Here is a 9,943-nt window from a genome sequence, read left to right on the forward strand (position 1 = left end):
GCCATAAATTAGAAGAATATATTCTAAGACACTAATTTGCAAATGGCCTTTTTCTACGCATCACTTGAGAAAAATACTTGAGCTATGTTTAATTTCTTATGCTTTTTTAGATTTCTTACGCACTTTTATTTATGAAAACAAGTCTTAAAGAAGTCCTCGAACCAGATGATATGGATTAGTTAGCACTCCACTACCGATTTTCGTAAGTGTTTAAATTTAAATCTAATCATGCCCGAAGTCCTCGGACCAGATGATATGAATTAGTTAGCACTCCATGACAGTTTTTTCATAAGTGTCTAAATTTAAATCCAATCTTACCTGAAGTTCTCGAACCAGATGAAATGGATTAATTAGCACTCCACTATAGTGTAGGTGGCACTCCATTACGATTTTCGTAAGTGTTTCAACATTCGCTTACAATTTTCTTGTTATTATTCATATAAGCTCAATTATATGTAAAGCCCTCGGAGGTATTTAAATAAACTAATTTACGATAGGCCTCTTCAGCCGTATATTTAGTTCAAGATCAGTGCTCAATAATACTTTCTATAGGTGCTATGCAAAAGCCAAGTTAAGTTACAGTAGTTATCGGTCGAGCGTTATTTGCAACAACAATAAGTCTCATAATACATGCAATGAAGATATAGGAAATAAAAGAAAAACGATTTCGTTGATTAAAAGAAAGTACTTAGCAACTCCTTACATTAAAAATAAAAAAATAAAAAAAAAAAAAAGGTACAATTATGGAGTAAAACTCCTAAATATTCAAGTCTTCATCTGGGGGCCCGAGGGGTCAATAGTCTGGCTAGACTGGGCAGCAGCAGCAGCGTCTAGGGCTTGATCTTTAGGTTCAGGAGGAGTTTTCTTCTTCCCCAAGTCTTTACCCTTATCCTGAGTAACCTCAGCTTGCTTGCCTTGACCACTAGGCTGACCAGAGATTCTTTGGTAGCTTCAATAGGGGCAGGAGGGCTTTGACCTACCAAGGGCTGCTCCGAGGCTTCTGGGAGTTGTTTGGGGGGAGAAGAGTCAAAGCCTGGGAGTTCGCGAATTTCAAGGTCATAGTAGATACTCCCAAGCTGCCTTAAGTCAGACTCTGGAGGGACCCCAGCAGCATCAAGAGCTTTACCCCAGGTTATGTCACAATAGTCTCTGCAGACTACGGAGAACTCCTCAGTGAGTCTGACTTGGGTCTTTTCCACCCTAAGCTTGTATGTAGCCTGCTTTTCAGCCTCTACTGCCTCCTTGGCCAACTGAACATTCTTCTTGGCCAATTGAGTAGTTTCCTTGGCTTTCTGAAGTTCAGCACGAAGATTTTTGACCAATTCTCTCTCTGTTTCCAGATTGATTTCGGTCATGTGCAGTTGCTTGTGCTGTTCTTCGGCCCGCTTCTCAGCATTTTTAAGGCCTGCATCAAGACTGTTCCTTTGCTTAGCCACCTCTTTGAGCTGCTCAGACAGCTTATCATAGTCCTCCTGAAGGCCACCCATCCTCTTCTCAACCTCAGACCGGGAATAAGCCTCTGCCTTGGCTTCATTACTAGCATGTTTATTCCACTCCTCAGCCACATAGACTTGTTGTGTAATTTACATAACAGAACGAAAAATTGTAGTATTAAAAAAAAAAAAGTAGAAATGATCAACATTTTTAGTGAAAAATTGAATTAATTCACTTACCATGGCTAAATCCCTTTTGAGGGACAGGAAGAGTTCTTGTTGGCTGAAGTGCCTGTAGTCCTCCATATCCTTAGGTATGAGAAGTGTTGTTCCAGGGCTTCAGTGATGAGACCTGCCCTTCCCCCTTGATAATTTCTTACGGAGGTATCCCAAGGGAAAGGAACGCCATCCAATTCCAACTTGGGACACCAGGTGCATTTTCCCCGTCACACCTCTGCAATGAAAAGGTCTTCTTAGCTTTCAGTAGACAAGGCTTTTTTGCTCCGTTGATCCTTGACCACTTTCTATTGCTTAGGTCCTTTTGGAGGCACCACCTCTCCTTCTTCGGTATCTGTAATAGGTCTTTTCTTCTTCGGATCTGGTAATGGCTTTGGATCAAGATCGGAGGGGACCTGAGGAGGTGGTGGGGGAAAATTAATGACTGGTTGAGACGGACCAATCTCTTTTGCCCCAGGCACTTTTTTCTGGCCTTCATTAGGTTCCTCAGGCTTGCCATTTCCTCTTCTTCCTCCGAAGAATCGTCTGGAAGGGCAGTTATCAGGATAGGAGGGCGGGCGCTGGATTGCCTATCAATATCCTCCTCGGCGTCCGAAACTGGAATCACTTAAACCCCTCCTATTGCTTCTTCTTCAAACTTGAACTTATCAATTTGCTTCTCAAGTGAAGAAGTCGAAGAAGCAACTCTTTCTCTTTCTGCAGCCGCTTCCAAAGGAACCTGTTGAACTGGTTGGATGAGTTGCAGCACACCCTGCGAATTTGGATGTGGTACTGGGGCAAGATCGAAGGAGCTAAGAAATTTGGCCGAGAGACGTCTATTTGGTTAATCCAATAGTCTCCCTACGTTATAGCGTTGCCGACCGGCTGAAAAGCGTCCGATTTTGGCATGAAACCAAGAATAAGATGGGCAACTCGAAGCTGACCGTCCTCACTTATAAAGATCTCTAATCTCAAAAGATAGTTAAGCACGGCGACGTTAGTTAAACTGAGCCAAGAAGTGACGTGCCTTTTATCTGCTAACATCATAATAAAATTAATCATTGTCAGAAACTCAAAACATTTATTAAATAAAAAAAAAAAGTGTTATGTAATGATGACCCTAAATCTATTATTAGGAAACCTAAATTTGGAATATCCCACCTGGCTCTCCTGGCTGGGTTGGGCAATGAAGACCGTCATGCCATGCGCCCGAGACGATCAAATAGTCGTCTTTCATCCCCTTGTTAGACTTAGAAAGATAGGAAATGAGCCTAACTATGTCAGATCGGGATTTAAGATAATATCCCGCTCCCTTTTAACTATGACATTCGTACATGTGTACTACGTCAAGCCAGGTGAGCCCAAGCCTAAATGACGACTCAAAGCGTCAATCGCTCCTAGGATCCTAAAGACGTTAAGTGCGCATTGATCAGGAGAAAGCCTATAGTTACGGAGATAATCTCTTGTAACAGGACCCATAGGGAAAGTCATTCCCCTTCTATGAATGCTATCATAGGGATTATGACTTCTCCCTTTCTTCGGTCGGTTAGTAATCCTTCTGGGGGACAATACCTCAGGTTTACTCCCTGTGGTATGTCATAGGTTTCCTTAAATGTCTCTATTAAAGCAGGACTATCAACCAGATACTTAAATTTACCCATCTCGGATAAACAGAAAGAAGGAAATACAGAATAACAATTGGGAAACGAGAGTTTAAAGGCCGAGAACAATGGCCGAGAAGAAACGAAGGGTATGAGGAAATTAGAACTTACACAAACTGGGTTGAGGAGTAATCTTTAAATCTTTGGAAGAATTTGCGGGGTGTTTAAAGAAAAAAGACAGATGATTTGAAAAACTTGATGATCTTGAGTGTTTGGGTTCGCTGGAGAGTCTAAGAAATTGCGAAGTAGAAAAAGAAATGATCTTCTTTGAGGCTTTATATAGGGGCCAGAGAGTGGATGGGAGTTATCCCGCCCAAATCTTGAGGAAGAATGTCGTTCATTGGATTAATAGTTCACTATTAGATGTCAAAGACATAGCGCTGCCTGGAGTAATTAATAACGCTTCGTAAATACTGAAACGTCAGCGACAATGATGAAGCGCCTAAATCTATGCTCCTACGTGTGTAAACTCAGGTATTTTTCACATTTTAAGCCTTTATCTTCTGTAACAAATCAAAATCTTATTTTTCTCCTCGGATGCGAGGGAAAAATTAAAATTTTGAGGGGCTATTGTAGGGTAGAAGCCCAAATTTATGTCTTGGGCCTAAGGCCCTATTTAAAAACTGAGGTATGTCCAAAGAGGAGTATATGATTGATAAGGATCCCAGGTGGGAGAAATATGCATGGAAATGATCAAAGAATATAGTCCGAAGAGTGTGTCCTCCTCGAATATGAAGCATATCGATCAAGCAAGTATCTGGGGGTTGAGTGACTTTCCTGGCAATTCTGATGATAAGGGTGAACCTCAGACACGTATAAAGATAATAAGAACAAAGAAATATCTAAAAGAAAAACTGCTACCACTACATTAAATGCACTGCAACAACTTTTCTGGCTGCATTAATATGGAGAAGACCCCTGAACAGTGTAGTCTCAACTACGCCACTAATGGAGGCTCGACAAAGATACCTGATAGGACATATACTCAAGTGAACGTTTAGATGAAGAACAAGTGGACGATTAGGATAGTCTAGAAGAAAACTATATAAGTGTAAAAGTCCTCTGAGAGGAGGAGAGGAAGAAAAAAGGTGACTGGAGCTCTAAGAATTGTATTAGCCTTTCAAACACTAATTTATCTCTTCGGACATCATTTTATTTGAATTTCACGTGTGTTTTTATACTTGTTCATCCTTTGCAATCTTCACCAGACGTTGCTTGGATCATTCAGTCTAGCTCTTTTACCCACTCTCTACAAATTCATTGTATTGGGCTTGTTGGGCTCATATCCAATATCTTTTGGGTCTAGGGTACAATTATAGACCCACAAAGGCTATAACTATAGATTTTGATGGAGTAATAATTAAAAATTCTAAAAACAAGAGTTACCTGTAACTATAAGTTATGATGTATACTCCACTGTTAACTCAATTTAGCAATATAGTATTAAGAGATTTGCAATGGTAGATTAAACATATATATATATATATATATATAATGTTTCAAATCCTCCCACCCCTAACTATCAAATTAAAAAAAATAAAAATAAAAAAAAAAAGAAAAAAAGAAAGAAAAAAAAAAAGGAGAAGGGATATGGCCATATCAAAATTAACTTTATACAAAAATGAGATATAGACTGTATTGGACAGACAGATCATCCCCATATATTAACCTAACTAGCTAATATTAGGGGATAATTTTGTCATTATCTAAATTATAAGAATAAGCCACTAAAAAAACCTATTGAATTGAAAATGGAATAGCCGTAAATGCAATAAGCCAATTAACCCAGCGAAAAAAATATATAAATAAATAAATAAACGCTTGTCCTTCACAAAATAAAGCCAAAGGCAGATTAGAGGATTAGAGACCATTAAATTTTCGTTTCGTGGGAACCACAGATAGGGACAATTGTTGACCATTTTGTATGGTATACCTTTAGCTTTAGCTTTGCGTTTCGTTTAAGTCCGCATGTCGTTTTCAATCGTCCTGTCATCATCTTCTTCTTCTTTTTCATTTTTCTTTTTTTCACTTTTTATGGCGACACGGGAATGTGTAATTGTGCGCGAGCTGTGACAATGGTGGCGTAACCTTGGGTGTCATGGAATTTTGGTGAAGCATGCGTGAGAGGTATGAATTTTTTTTTATTTGTTTTTTTATAAAAAGAAATAAAAAGGAAATTCTTTTTTTGACATTCAATTCATACATCACGTGTTTTATAAAAGTAGTTTTCGAAGAATTTAGTCAAAAAGCGTGAGAGAACTCGAATCAAAGCAAATTGCTTTGGTGAAAGAGTGCATGTTGAACTTATGCTTTTGCTGCAGAAAACATGTTTGATTGTTGAGAGGGCATGAAGCTCCCCCATTGCTTTGACGGGGAAAAGTCTAAAGAATTTTTTTTTTTTTTTTTTTTAGAAGTAAAGTCTAAAGATTTTGGATGTATTTTATTGGGAAAAAAGAAAATAGATGTTGGCTTTATAGGTTATATCAACTTGTGGTACGGTTGCAAATGAGTTAAATTGTTTACTAATTATTTGTACTCAATTTAATAACTTTTTTGTGAGTTTCAGTTAGCTCAACTGGTAAAGTTTATGATGATTGTATAAGAGATCTGGTGTTTAATTTCTGTTTACATCAAAAACTTATTGGTGTCTTAGTCTGATGATAAATAGCTATCATCAGGAGCGAACGTCATTGGTTGAAACTCTCTAAAAAAAAATTCAATAACGTTTCTCAAAAAATTAATAATAATAACAAATTTATTTATATTAATTTGCTGAGTATCACGACTTATCTTTTATCCTATTTTATCTTCCACTTATATTTAGCAATTGCCAATTTGTCAATTTTTTGATCTCCAAACTCTCTTTACTAAGACGGTCACCTAGCTTTTTATATTTTCTATAAGAATGGTGTCAAAATTTTCCTACTATGGTTTATTAACAATTGCTCTAAGTTAAAAAAAAAAAAAAAAAAAAAAAAAAAATTTTTTTTTTTTTTTTTTTTAGAAGTAAAGTCTAAAGATTTTGGATGTATTTTATTGGGAAAAAAGAAAATAGATGTTGGCTTTATAGGTTATATCAACTTGTGGTACGGTTGCAAATGAGTTAAATTGTTTACTAATTATTTGTACTCAATTTAATAACTTTTTTGTGAGTTTCAGTTAGCTCAACTGGTAAAATTTATGATGATTGTATAAGAGATCTGGTGTTTAATTTCTGTTTACATCAAAAATTTATTGGTGTCTTAGTCTGATGATAAATAGCTATCATCAGGAGCGGACGTCATTGGTTGAAACTCTCTCCAAAAAAATTCAATAACGTTTCTCAAAAAAATAATAATAATAACAAATTTATTTATATTAATTTGCTGAGTATCACGACTTATCTTTTATCCTATTTTATCTTCCACTTATATTTAGCAATTCCCAATTTGTCAATTTTTTGATCTCCAAACTCTCTTTACTAAGACGGTCACCTAGCTTTTTATATTTTCTATAAGAATGGTGTCAAAATTTTCCTACTATGGTTTATTAACAATTGCCCTAAGTTAAAAAAACAAAAAACAAAAAAAACAACTGTCTTAAAGACACCATTAACATGAGTGTCTAGTGGCAATGGAAAATCTCAGGAAGCATTGGAGTAATCTTTCTCTTAATGATAAGGAAGGTGGTGTAGTTTGTTTAGCAAAGGAGAGAAGCTCAAGTGAGTGTATTATTGCAGCAAAGCTTTTAACAAAATGAGCGCTGAACATGGAGGCAATTATCCGTATGTTCAACCCATTATGGAGATCAAAACATGTTTCGGAGTCAAGAATGCGAGTGACCATGTTATGCTATTTGTTTTCGACGACAAGGAGAAGGTGGACAAGATTTATGTGGTTGAACCATGGAGTTTCGATAGACATATCATTCTTTTGCAGCGTTACGAATAAAAACTACCTGTTCAGGACTTAGTTTTTAGTCAAGTCGCAATATTGGTTCAAATTCATGACATCCCGGCAACTTTCATGACACGTGGCGTTGCAGAAGAATTGTGTGAAAACGTTGGCATAGTTGACAAGTCTATTGATTTTTCTGACACAGTGGGTGGGTGTTTTATGAGTGTGCGTGTGGTAATTGATGTCTCTCTCCCCCTTTGCTCTCCCCCTTTGTGGTGGTCATCTTATGTCCTTCGACGAAGGAGAGGAAGGGTGGGTCTCTTTTAAGTACGAGAGGCTGCCTAACATATGCTATTAGTGTGGGTGTTTAAATCATAGTGATAAGGACTGTGATCGCTGGATTGAGAGTGATGGAACTCTAAAGGTTGAAGATAAAGAATATGGTCATTGGATTCAAGCCGCCCCAGCACCATTGAACAAAAAGATAGTGGTCCGAGTTCCTGGGTTTTACGAAGCTAGGAAGAAGAAGGCACATTCCTCAGACCATGGGGGCAGGATTAGGGTTGCCCCAGTGGTAGAGAGACAGTCAGGCGAGTCAGTCACAGTGGAGGAGACAGCGAACTTCGAGGAAGAATTCAATGAGTGCATTAATATTGCTAAAGTTAATACGGCTCCCCCAAGAAAAGAAACGTATATGCCGAGTATAGGAAGTGATAGCCTAGAAAGTAAAATCCAAGAACTTGATAAGGAATTAAAGAGATATCATATAAATGATAGCAATATTCTCGGTGATTTAGGAGGCTCAAAAATGACTATGAAAATAACGGATATGTTTGAAAGTCCAAGTGCTGATCCAGGTAGCAAGTTGAGTGAAACTAGGTCACGTTTCCAAGAGCCAACTCAGATTAGTGATCACGTGCTCCCATCTGGAACAAAGGCAAACAAAAACCCTAACAAAAAACTTGGAAAAAGCTTATACAAGACATCAACCATAAGAGTCCTTCAAGGGTTGCCATGCTAACTGCAAAAGGAAACTTAGATGAAGAGGATTAAGGCGAACTACAAAAGAAAAGGAAAATGATATTACAAGAAGAGGGAAAAAATACATTTATATTGGTGGAGGTTGTTTCCAAGCCCCACCAGTACCAATGAGTCTACTATGTTAGAACTGTTGAGGGCTTGGGAACCTGGAGACAGATCAGGAGCTTGGAGATTTAATCCGAGCACTAGATCCCTCAATCGTGTTCTTGGTCGAAACATGGCTGAAAAAAGCTAGGCTTAAGGAAATTCGAGCATGTTACAAGTATGGAGGTATAAGAGTAATGGTAGTGCCTAAATGAGTTGTTATTATAGGGGTCCCTAGTCTAGCATTAAAATGACGCATGTTTTTTCACCATAAATTAGAAGAATATATTCTAAAACACTAATTTGCAAATGGCCTTTTTCTACTCATCACTTGAGTAAAAATACTTGAGCTATGTTTAATTTATTCTGCTTTTTTAGATTTCTTACTCACTTTTATTTATGAAAACAAGTCTTAAATAAATAAAAAAATTCACATTTTTAGCCATTAAGGAGCCTTAAATTGGATTTAGAATATACACGAAAAATTAAGTGGGAAAGCAACTAGTTTGAACAAAACTGACATTTGAAAAAAGAAAAAAGAAAAAAACATAAACTAATAATCGATCAATTTTGTCAATGTTGGTCAACAATCTCCCTTTAGGGTTGAGCGTAGTTGTAAATTGACCCCTAGAATTTCAATTTTTCCTTATAACTCTTTGAGTTTTTCATATCTGTAAAATTGATCTATGGGACTAATTTTTGTTTGTTGTCAGTCAAAAAAATGAAATAATGAAAGTTACGAATAAATGGTATAAATTAAATGAAACCCCAACTTACTCAGCCAATTGAATAATACTATGTCTGCAAAGAAATTTTGTTGTAAAAAAAAAAAAAAAAAAAAAATTGATTTGAGTAGTTAGATACCCAAAATAAGATGATCTTGAAAAGTTTGCTTTGTTAGCAGCAAAGATCAAATTAGATTAGTTATTTTCGGGGTTTTTTTTCAAAGGAAAGTATGGAGCTAGTTTATGTCGATCTTGTTTGATACGTCACTGCAAACCCTATAAATAGTTTATTTTTATAATTAAAATCCTAAAAACAAGAGTTACCTATAAAGGCTATAACTATAGATTATGATGGAGTAATAATTAAAAATTCTAAAAACAAGAGTTACCTGTGACTATAGCTTATGATGTATACTCCACTATTAACTCAATTTAGCAATATAGTATTAAGAGATTTCCAATTGTAGATTAAACATATATATATATATATATAATGTTTCAAATCCTCCCACCCTTAGCTATCAAAAATAAAAAAAAATAAAAAAAAATAAAAAAAGAAGAAGAAAGAAGGAGAAGGGATATGGCCATATCAAAATTAACTTTTATAGGAAAATGAGATATAGACTGTATCGGACAGACAGATCATCCCCCATTTATTAACCTACCTAGCTTATATTAGGGGATAATTTTGTCATTATTTAAATTTTAAGAACAGTCATCCTAAGCCACTAAAAAAGACTATTGAATTGAAAATGGAATAAGGGTAAATGCAATAAGCCAATTAACGCTTGTCCTTCACAAAATAAAGCCAAAGGCAGATAAGAGGATTAGAGACCATTAAATTTTCAAATTTTCGTTTCGTGGGAACCACACATAGGGACAATTTTGTATGGTACACCTTTAGCTTT

This window comes from Quercus suber, unplaced genomic scaffold (assembly GCF_002906115.3).
Source record: "Quercus suber isolate HL8 unplaced genomic scaffold, Cork oak 2.0 scaffold_360, whole genome shotgun sequence".
Taxonomy (NCBI): Eukaryota; Viridiplantae; Streptophyta; class Magnoliopsida; order Fagales; family Fagaceae; genus Quercus; species Quercus suber.